The 12,385-nt window shown below is 36.7% G+C and overlaps 1 protein-coding gene across 1 annotated transcript in view; it reads right to left on the minus strand.

Annotated features, from left to right (window-relative positions):
* LOC311210619 (von Willebrand factor D and EGF domain-containing protein-like) overlaps positions 1–12,385 on the minus strand; it is a gene marked incomplete at both ends in the record, with an annotated part of 180,403 nt that overhangs the window by 47,764 nt on the left and 120,254 nt on the right. The gene's annotated exons all lie outside the window — the stretch shown is intronic.

Raw genomic sequence — 12,385 nt, forward strand, 5'->3', positions numbered from 1 at the left:
ACTTGCCATGCTGTTTTACTAGTTTCAACCTATGCTAGTCCATGAGGTTTTGGCACTGTGTGCCATTCTCTCATGCTCCCTACAGTTGTTGACCACCTGATCTAGCATTTATTTCCGACTAACTGTATATTTTTCAGTAGCGTACTGGGAAATGTTCTGCTATACAGTACCTTGTGCAGAGATTTTCAAGTTCTTTCAGTCTAGGAGTAAGACAAGACATTGCAGTTTGGGACAGATAGATATCAGAGATGGAGAAATAAAGAAATGATAAGACCATACTTGGCAAGATAACTTGCTAGCCAGATTCTAGTCCAATCACATCAGTGTATAACGATGCAATGCTTTTGTAGTCCTTATGGCAAAGGAAAGTTTGAGGAAAGCATGTAAAGGAGAAAAATGGAAAACCTTTGTTAGTACTGTGTACAGCTCCCTCCAGACGTGAGGGGCAGCATGTAAGAAAGGCTGCTGGTTTGTAACTGTCACCCACTTGTTACAAAGCCAGCCACCTTTTCAGTAGTGTAAGGAGAGATGATAGATGGGGAGAGGCTAGTCTGTGAAGGGCCTTGAAAGTGGAGACAAGTAGTTTGAATCAATACTTTCAGGAAGATTAATGGCTATCTGCTGACTCTAATGAATGGAAGAAGCTATTTTTAACCACTTCTGGCATACTCACTCCATAGGAAATGGAATGTATTGGATCCTGAACAAAAAAAAACTCACTTGGTTCTAGGGTTAACCCCACGTGGGATGTAGCTCTACTTTTTAAATATAAATATTAATCACTTTCATAAAACTCCTACTGATGTAGAAATTAGTCATAGTTAGCAAGAAAAAGAGATAAAGACACTTGGCAAAGGTCAAAAATAAATTTAGAGCATTGACTAGATCAAAGGAAAACCTGCCATCCAAAGCTGTGCTTATTTGGCTGATAAACAGTGTCATTCTTCTGGCTGATGAGTTTTTGTTGCCCTGAAGCATCACGTTTTGGAGTGGTGTATGGTAGTAGATCAAGTTATGGGCATCAATAGTAGGTAAATACATGGATTTTACTGTCCAAGGCAAGGCTGATGAATGATGAGATGCACAGAATGGAAGAAAGGAGATGGTGAGGAGGAGAGGACATCAGTGATGAGCATAAGAAGATAGGAGAAGTCAAACGATTTTTTAAAATGAACCTAAGAAAGAAAGATGAAAGAAACGTCTCCACAGAAAGTTATCAGCAACAGGTGATTATTGCTGCCCTTAGAAAGTTTGATTCAGGGACCAGAAATCAACAGGAATGACAATAAAGGGCCAAATGACCTCTCTAACAAATTTCTTAAATGAGCACTGATTATAGCTTTGAGCTCCTTCCACTGTATTGTAATCAAATAAACCTCCTAGCTGAATTTTAGTGACTGCTGAGGGGGTCAGGCTGGCTATCTGAGAAATGAAAGTCTTTTATTTCCTTATTAGATGATAACTGATATGCCTATCCTGCAAATAAGCTTCTGTCTTCCCATTTTTAGGGGAAGCATGCTGTTTTTGGAGTGCACCTATAGCAATGCTTTTTTTTTTTTTTTACTTTTTTTTTTTTTTTACTTTTTTTTTTTTTTTCCACCTCAAAGAAAACTACCAATGAAGAGTAAATATTTTGGTTGTTTGTTCATCACATGTATGGATTAAGGTCCCTCATCCACTTTGTACAGGCCACCAAACTTCATAAGATACTGTCACAGGAACTTTCGTATTAGTCAAATGTGCCTACATCAGTGTCTTTTCAGCTTGCATTTTATCATAGTTTTACTTAAAAAGATACTGTGCAATTTAGTTAGGATTAGAATCTGACAATATTTTTCTGGAATTCCTGAAAATTTATTTCTGTAGTTTTCCAGATATCTAAATACACCAAAACAAAGAAATATAGCAAAAGATTGCAGACCTAGTTGTCTGTAGTCAGCAACTTTCTCAAATTCTGTATTACTTCAATTTATTTTCCTCACAGTCGATCAATATTTTCAAATGTATAACCCATTATCAATGCAGAAGTGTGATTGTGTGAATCTGGTTTTCTCTGTGATGCCACAGTATGATTACATATTGGACTGGATGAAAATAACACAAAAAATGACAAGGCAAAGTGCTCAAGGTTATGTGACAGTACAAAAATACATTTTCACTACCGTTGGTATTTCTGCCTATACTAACAGGGAAATGTGCAGCAGTGGGAACAACTGAGTTTATTTTCCATGGACTTGGAAAAGAGACTGAGAATTTGATGCTTTGTTCCAGCTGTGCATAGAAGGGGCTCCATTCCTATCAAGAATTACACCACTGTAAGCACAATGTAACACCAGGAAGGATCAGGCCCTGCAAAGATAGATGCCTTTGTTTTCTCCCATCTGTGGAAGATTAGAACAAGGGTGACAGAGACCAGATTTCAGAGACAGAAGTTTAAATACCTAATCCAGCTCAACACCAGGACACTTTCCGTCTGTTTAGGAGTTCCCCTACATGAGAACCCCTCAGCCATTGGTTTGCCTGGTGTTTGAAGTACCTCGTACTGCTTGTGCTAAGATTATAAATCAGAATCGTCATAACCAGTATCTGGCTCGTGCTTGCCAATGCCATAATGGCATTGTTAAGGCACAGCAAATTCTGATTTCTTCTCTCGCCTGAATTGCATTTTGTAGTGACCTACTAGATTACTGTATATGAAGAGGATTATGTTCATTCTGGAGATAATAAAACAGTTATATAACCTAGTGAAAATAGGAGTTCATAAACAGAGCAGACACTCGACAGTATCTTAAACCCAGAGTAAGTTATCACCACTGAAACACAGTAAAGAAATCTAATATATTTTCTCTCTTTTGAGTTTCTGTCTCTTCTTTTTTGCATTTTCAAGCTTTCAGAAACAGGCTACATCTAGACTTGGATTAAGAGAAATCACATCCCCTCCTGACACCAATAATTTCTGTTTCCAGAGAGCCAGCATTTCATAGTTTGCCTGGGACATGGTGGACTAAGTCAGTGACCCAAGTGTCATTCAGCCAAGCCTTCACTTAGCCTCAAGCACCTTCGTGCCTTCCTTCCCAAGCAATTTGCCTTGGAAACAGCCCCACTCTGAGCCACAACTAGCAGCTGACACCTCAAGCTCTTGCTGTAAATTTCTTGTAGACATGACTAGTTGCTTCCTCTTCATTGCTGTGCTTCTCTTCTACAGCTATTAGAGTAAGAAATTTAAATTTATTTATTTTTTTAAATGTAAGTGTAACTTTTTCATGCATTCACAAGTAGCAGACACTATCAGCATATGCAATCTCTGTGTTGTAATCCAGGTGTTGCTCTGTCCTTATTTTCTACTAAAAAGTCCCCAGACAGCCTACTCTTCATCTGGAGACTGGTTCCCTCTCCTTAACAAGATCATCCGTTGATGGTTTATTCCCCCTCTCAGTTCAGAGTGTTATGGGTACCTTTAATTCTGATCAGGTTGCAACCCTTTCAGAATTCTGTGAGTAGTTTAAGAATTCATCTCACTATTAACACAATTCAATAAATTTACAATTTGTGTAGTTTTAGAGCTATTAACATTTAGTAGTACATGCTGTGTAGCACATTTCTCATTCAGAAGAATGTCGACGCAGAAATGCTCTTCTGACATATTGCGCTATGTGGGTCATCATTTAAAATTTGAAACATCTACCAGCACATATATCTTATTTAAAATGTCAAGATAGAACAGAAAAATTACACTGGTCTAAGAAGCCTTGTTACCAGAGTATTAGGGATCATCCCATTTATCTCTCTATTTTTTTGCTTTAATTTTTTTTTTTTCTCTGTATTTACTTGGTGAGAAAGGGAAAACGGAGCAGCTGTCAATAGGAAGCTCTAGGGAAATTCTGTTTTTCCATCAACTCTTAATCTGCTGTTTTATTTGATTAAGTTCTGGCATAACTTCTTTCTCTATTCTGAATCCATTTAATTCCTACATCTTCTCTTTAGCCATCCAAGCATACCCTAAAATCTTCCCTCTCACAACTGTTTAGAAATGAAACTTTGATTCTCCCGTCCTTGCTTTGAAGTATCCTTAATTTCCCTATGCTTAGATGCTGGTTGAATTTTCCCAATCACTGAAGTCCCTTCACTTGCAATCACGAACAGTAACTCCCAGAATACCCAACTGGAAATATCCCTCAACTCCCTTAACAGAGGTACAGCTTTGATGTCCCAAATTTTACAGAAGTTGTAATCCCAGGATTATTTTTGTAGGAACAAAAGAGCTTTAAAGGCTAAGATTGGAATATTATTATAAATTTTGACAGTAGCTTCAGTTTAGAAATCATGATGCTTTACCTATTTTTTATGCAAAAATTGAAAAGTCAGAGGTGTTGTAAAAGATTTTAGGAACACATATCACACACAAAATAAGCACAGAGAAAAGTTAATCCCCTCTTTGAAAAATGTGGAAGTAGAGGATACCAGTAATAACTTTTCTGTAAGAAGTGTCCAGATCTCGAATTCACAAATCAGAAAGATGTGAAGCTCTGTGTGTGAGCCACTAGCTGTGCATAGGCAGACAGAATAAACCAGCCAGGCTATTTGGTTCATGCTGGGCTAATGCAGCTCGACAGCTTGTGGACCTAACGTGCCCTACATCCAGACAGGTCAACACATGAGCAAAGCAATTGCACTGCTCTGCATCCATCTGTACAGGCATATTCAGCCTCAGTAAAATCCATGTTTTCAAAGCATCATTTCTGTGCCAGGTTAATTCGTTCACTCATTGCTTTAATAATAAAATTAAAAGGTGAACATCTAGTTCACTGTCCCTGAGCTATGTTTCAGCCTGGTCGAAAATGAGGCTGTGTTGCTGGTGTTTCTACCTGAGCAATTCTCTTCCCCTTCACCTACCCGTGCCATGAGCAGTAGGGAATATTCTATGGAGCTGGCATAAAAGCAATTCCTTCCTCTGTTGCAGACTCTTTTGTTTGTCAAACGTGGCTGCAGCTGTACGTACACAATTCTGTAAAACCATTCATAATTTAGAAATCTGCAATGCAAATTTGTTTTGTGTGTATAAAACACAAAATCGTATTACTCTATCATAATGCTTTTTTGTGGAGAAAACCTGGGATCTGAAGCCAGTTCACCCACCAAACTTCCTCAAATCTCCTTTTTTTTGGAGTAAATAATACCCACAAATGTTAGCAAATGAATCTATGTCTGTGTCTGCTGCTTTGTAAGTATTTAATTGATTATAATTTACATATACTTGGAAGCATGCATATTCAAATTTCCTAAATAGTGAACTTTAAACTAATGTTTGTTTTAGTATTGCTGCACTTTAAGTAAATTCAAAGGATTCTGCTTACCTCAATATAGAGGCTACATTATGAGGCTACATTATTAATAATTATTATTACTGTACAGAGAGGACCAGAAGGGCATAGAGAACTTCACACAGCAGGGAAGTTTGGCAGATACTCTCAGATTTCTTGAAGTAGTGCAGCCTGACAAAGCTAATTCTTAAAATGTTTTCAGCATGGACGGGAAGTGAAACTCTTATTCAACTGTTTTGAGATATTTTTTATAATTTTGATGTCACCCAGAACTTCTAAAACTGCAATCAAGATACTGGATGCAACTACCTGATGTGTAGTTAGTACAATTCTGGAGACAAGGGATCACATGTAGGCAAAGTGCCAGAACGTTGCAAGACATCAATGACTACAAAGCTGTATGGAAAAAGTGAAGAAAATAAAGTAGTCTGTTCCTTTGTAAACTCTGTTTGTTTGGGGCTGATTTTGTTTGTTTGCTTGTTGCTGGTGGGTTTTGTTTGTTTGGTTTGGTTTGGTTTGATTTCCTTTTGTTATGTTTTCTATACATTTTCAATAGAATTTTTAAAGTCAGTGTCACCAGAAATTGTGCTTTTAAAAAATGGTGTGAGCATTATTGAATGCAGAAATATGAGCATGCTCCCCAAAAAGGATTTATTTTTTTTGTCTTTATCAAAATATTTATTTTTTATTAATATCATTTTCAGATTTTACATGTATATGATAAACTAGTTTTTGTTTTTTTGTTTGTTTATTTGTTTGGTTTTTACAAACAAGCTGTGTTTTCTCAAACACCTCTCCAACCTGGCAGTTTATTTCAGGGCTTAATTGAAAAGTTCTCTCCTAGGGGTGGGTAATCTCAACATGCTCCATGTGCTCTTACCCCTTGCATGGGAGACCTGCTGCTCTCTGTTCCTTTGTTACTCTATCTCCTTCACTGCTCCTTCTGTTCATTGGCTCTAAACCATTCCCTTCTGCAACTTTTAGAAGTGTTCTTCCTGTATTTTTCTCTGAATATCCAGCTAACAAAACAGGAAGCAAAGAAGAATAGTTGTGTTTGAAAACACCTTGGTTCACCCTCTTAACTCCCTCATAACCATTTTATTGCTCATTCTTTTGTTATCCCTTGTCCACTTCTCAGACCTAAGACTGAAAAACCAGAGGCTTTTACCTCTCATCTTTGTGTTCTACCTTCTCCAATTATTTCAGTCTACAACTGCACTATTTCAGCAGCTATAAAGAGAAAATTAAGATAGATTCCATAAAACTAAATTATACTTTCTATTCAGGAATTGGCAGTATATTTTACTTTAGCTCAGCACTGAGAAAGATGGAAAAATTAATAAAAACTCTTATCTTATCTGATGATGCCTTGTGGGCCTTCAGACTCTCTCATGACTTGAACAGGTTGGTAGATATGCACAAAATAGACAAAATCAAGACAGATCTTCAATGAAGCATCCCTGCCTAGTTCTCTGAAACATCTATGCAGAATCCTTTAGAACTGTAATAATAGCTTGTAAAGAAAGTTCGTAACATTTCTTCAAAAGAAAATCCATAATATTTCTTCAAAGAAAAAGTAGCTTAAATTTGAATATTTTACAGAAATTCTCTTTTTATTTGATTCAAGAAATAAATGCTGTAAAATTATAATTATGTTGTTTGGGGCTGTAAACACATAAAAATGAGCTACTTTACATATGAAAGCCAAGAAACAATCTGAACTATACTTTGCTGGAGACCAATAATGAATCTATTTTAATACCATAAAAGCACATATAAATACTCATGCTTTTATAAGTTCTCCACAGCTACAACTGATTTGGTTGAAAATTATATATAGTGTTATTTTTTTCCTAATATATATTTTAAAAAGGCAAAAAGAAGGAATTTTGATAATAAATTTTCACATTGTGTGCTGCAGAATTCCCGTGGCAGTTCTGCTAATCAGCATCTAGTCTAACCAAACTCCCTAGGCCATGTAGGTATTTAACACTGTGACATACATAGCCATCAAGAAGATGAAAGGTCTCCTCTTTGTATTCAGACACCTGCAAAGAGGAAGTTATGAGCTGACCAGAGGCATCTGGGGGACAACAAAAGAAAGAGGTTTAAGGACTATCTATCCCGTGAGGCATTAACTGAAGAAGACTTTAAAATATTGTGATCCAACAATATAATAACAAATATAACAATTCAAATCTAAGATTTTTAAGACAACATTCTATAAATACTATAAGCAGCATGTGCTAGCATGGAGAAACTCTTGTTGAGAGCTGTTATTTTTCAGTAAGGTATAAGATTTATCAGCTGTTCCACCATTTATAAAACTAGGGAGCTTTGCTGATACTCTTTGCTTTGCAGTTGTACCTCTCTGTGTCCTATAGAACTTAAAACAAGACAAACAAATAATCAAACAAATGTATTTTGTATTTTTGTCATAATATGAGATAAACTCTCACTGTGACAAATTATTGGTATGAAAGATTATTCTGTCCTGAATTCTAGAGGATCAACAATGCTGTTTTAGCTACAGACTGTTGTTGTGTCCCTTCAGAAATGATCTAGCTCTACACATGTGACGTGTAATTATTTGGGCAAAATTCATATGGATTGACAGTGAATATCACCTGCTGCTGCAAATAAATTCAGTGAAGCGAGTGTCCTACCTCTGTAGGTCCCCGCTTACCAACAACAGCAAGATGATGAGAATCCCAAATTTGTCATGGGCAATAATGAATCTATGAATTTCACACCATCTTTTCACACATGGTACTGTACTCTGCCTTCTATTGTTTATGAATCCTTTTGCTCCATCTTTTGCTCTGCTTTTGTGTTTAGTGGCAAAACTGTTGTGCCACTTGTTTTTTAACAAAACAACGTTATCAGATTTATGGAAATAGGGTTGGCTCACTTTAGAAGCTATGTGCTATTAGAGCTAGATGATAAAATGGGCTTGGAAAGTTTAAGAGGAGATGATCTTACTCTGTTCTGTCAACTTAAAACAAACAAACAAAAAAACAAAGAAGCCTACTGGGTCTATATCTTCCATAGATTATTTGTTGCAGACTGAGCTTTTGTTATCACTTAAAAGTCATGATGGCATGGTGATTGCTTAAGCAAAAAGTGGCACATTCTTGGTAGGAGAGAAATGTAATCTGTACTTGATGCTCTGATTGAATGTAAATATTATTCATGGCATACAGCTTAGTCCTCTTTCCTACTGGTTTTATGGCTTGGGCTTCATTGGACTTCTATTGCTGAGCGACATCATTTCCTAAATATATCATCTGGATTGGAAGCACTTAACAAATTCGGGATTGACAGAGTATAAGGATCAGTGAAGCTGGAAACCATTTATCTTTTAAATTATCTAAACATATTATTCTTACCATGCCTTCTTTATTTATTATGTTTGGGTCATAGCACATACTGTGCAGGCCACTGTTGAGGTTTCTCTGAAAATACTTCATATTTTATTAGGTATCCCTATGGAGGCAAGAACCATCAGAAAGGCTCTCTGATTCCCTTTCTAGCCTGACAAGTACAGGAGTGGGGTTTTGGAGGCAATTATGTACTCAGAGGGCAGGGAAGGGTCATAGATTATGTCCAAAATGCCTGGGTGATCCTGGCCTTGTGAAGATTACTGGCATACCATTTGCAAAAATATGTTTTTCATGAATCCAGATTTGTATGAAATGTCTTTGTGTGTCATTTCTAACCACACTTCAGCTGCCTTTTCATCAAATGCCCTTGAAGGAGATGTCATCACAACATAACTGGTCAGTTTGCAAAAATGTACATTTTGGCCTGAAATACTAAAAGATAGAAATGCTGAAACATAGTTTAGGAAAGGGATCAGCAACTTCCAACACAAATTCCAAAGATGAATTATGCCCAGTTTCAATGGCCTGAATCAGCACTAGGAGCTGGAAGCCCTGGCCTTGGGAAACAATGCTTCCCAGTTTCTGAGCCCACAAGAATCAGCCACTGAGAGCTGTTACCACACAGAGATGGACCAAAGTAATATTTACCACTTATTTTGTATTTCTGTTATGTCTTCTCTGCAAGGACCTCAGTTAACTTTGCAGCTAATGACTGCAGCATCAAAAGATTCCTGCCTTCAATTGAGCCTTGTAACTCATTGCATAAACAGTGTCATGGCTGGTTGGTTCCTCATCACAAAGCATCCTCTGAGTGCTGGGAAGTGTGTGTGTTCTGTCTATACCTGCCAATACATACAGATTTTGTAGCTGAAGTTTCAGCCTGTGATGTGCCTACTTTTCAATATTTTTCAGCCTGCCTTCCAGGAACAATGCTCAGCTCACACTGTTAGGGCAGTGCTCTTCATTTAATGGGATCGCTTCTGATTTACACTGGTGTAAACGAGACTGGAATCTGGGCCTTGATCTTTTTAATGCAAATTCATCAATTCTGTTTGATGAAAGGGTTCAACTATGTTCACCAGTCACTTTTTGAAGAAAAATCATTTAATTGGTTCCAGGCAGCAAGAGGTCCCCACTTCTGGAGTTAGCTCCAAAGCTGAAACCTTGGGTTGGTGACCGAAGCACTTACTGTCTTGTTTTTCAGGAGTTATTTATTCTTCATGGACAGTGATCGATGATGAGTGCTAATAATAACAGCAGTAATCTCAAGGTCAAAAGTTAATATAAAAGTTGATAATAATATATTCTTCTGGCGTTAGTGCTCTTCAGGAACACTATGTATTCAAACACACCTATCCTTGTTATTCAAAATATTTTATGTAGTTTTTAAATCCACACCTTGATGTAGATCTGACAGTAGTGCAAATGAGAAGGTCACAGAGGTCTCTCTGATGTGAAATCAAAGTGAGTTCAGAAGCATGTTGCAGGTACTGGAATAGTGTAAAATGCAGTACATAAACATAACAAATGGCAAATCCACATGTATATCAAGTGCCAAATGTCTACTGTACTTCAAATTAACTGCTAGGGCAGGAGTGCTAGCAGTTCAGAATGGAAAGAGCAGAACTCGATTACAGAGATCATAAAATAATCCTCTCCCCTGATCTTCAGTTCCCTAAACCAGAAGAGGCAGAACAAGCTGGCTCTGAACAATCTTTTATTGGTGACGGATGTGGCACTGCTTTGTCCAGTAAAATTGCTGGTTTACTAATAGGAAAAAAAAAAATAAATCTTTTGTGATGACACCTACCTCTCTAACCTGCAAAAGAAAGTGCAAACAGATGGGTATCTCTGAGACCATGAGTGATGAAACCAGTCTAGAGAAATACCAGTAGCATACTGCTAATATTGCAACGTGCAGTCACATCACCAGCATCCCCCATTAAGATATATTCATTATCTTTATGCCAAGAATATAACCTATGATACTGCATGGTTTGATTTAGTAGATGTGGCTCTACCAACAAAAAGGTAACAGATATTTTATACAACTGTGAAGCACGCCCAGTGACGCTTGAGCAGATTTAAGTTGCTTAGACTTTCTTCCTTATTGTCTACTAGAAAACTTAAGGGACTGATGATGCTACTTTTTTTTTTTTAATTATTATTTTTTAAAGTGTAGGCTACCTGCTTTATGGACTTTGAAGGGAGAGAAATGCTTACTTTATTTGGCTTACCTGAAAACATTATATATGAGAATGTGTTTTTAAAATTAGACATTTCCCTTTATGTATGAAAGTCCATACAGGCTTTGGTACTGGTGATGTTTCCAGTAACATCACCTTAAGACTTATCAGGTGTACCTCACAAATAATTTCAATGAAGTCTGGTTGATTTAAACTGATACAGACTCCTGATATAAAGTGGGTAAAAGATGTAAGTGAGAAGAAAATGAGGCCCTGCACTATGGGCAGAGCAGGCAAATGGAGCTTAGAAACTTATTTCTGGAATTTATATAATTTGCAGTATGCCAAGTATATCAAAAGATTAAAACCTATCACATATCAAGGACTTTTGGTGCATATTCTCATCAAACAAGGACTTAGGAAAGAAATTTCTTATGGCATTTTTTTTCTCCTCTGTAGTCTACAAAGGGCAGTTGGGTAATTTTTATGATTTCTGTATGAAAACACACATACCTTAATCATTAAATAGTAACAACTGAGTACAACTTTATGTCAAAAACAGCCAATAAAGTACAAAAAAGGAATTAACAAGAGAATTTTTACATTGAAGTTAGTATGTAATCTCAATGCCTTAACAAGCACTGTAACAAGCTGAAGAGGATTTGTTCTGTTTTGTTTGAAGACTGATAGCATAAGTTACAAGGGAGAGAAGCTATTATTCTAACAGGGAGGATTTCACAATATTCATAATCCAGAACTGTACATAAAATTAATTGAAAGTTCATTCCTTTTTGTCTGATATCTTTTAATCATCAATGTTATACAATATTTCTGCTTGAACTAGCAAAGCACACGTGAAAGAGAGTTAAACCGATCATTTTGGTTATAAATTAGGACTCTCATACAGCTGCAGCAATTACTTTCATTTCTAAATATGAAAATGAATGACTATTCTCATTTAACCTTGAGGCGCATGATTATTTTAAAGGCTGATCTTGCCCATACAGACATCTTGCATAAGGCAAGAAAGATAGAAAATAAGGCAATTACAGTTCCTGAAGTCCTGACAAATGAAAACTATTTTTAAGACTGAGAAGAGAGGTAAAGATTCTCATCGTTTATATTATGATATAATTCACGTGAGTGAATATAAGGCTCTTATGGAACAAAAAAAATCCTTTTCACCCCTCCACAGGTTGCATGGCTGTATTAGTAGCATGAAGTCCTTGATTTAGTTTACATTTTCAAGAGGAAAAAGAGGAACTTCACAGCCTCTGATATCCAGCTCCCTTTTGAAAGAAGTGTGTATTTGTTTCAGATCATTGTACTTCGGGTATTTCTTAAGTCTTGCCTGGAGCTGTATATGACAGGAATAAATCACAGTAAATGGCAACTACTGACTGTGTTTGCTTTTTAGAACATGCACAAATTTATTGGTTAACGTTTATATAAGTACCATGTGTGTCTGATTTACTATACCAATATCTATATCTGT

The sequence above is a fragment of the Netta rufina genome, assembly GCF_964035555.1.
Source record: "Netta rufina genome assembly, chromosome: 6".
Lineage (NCBI taxonomy): Eukaryota > Metazoa > Chordata > Aves > Anseriformes > Anatidae > Netta > Netta rufina.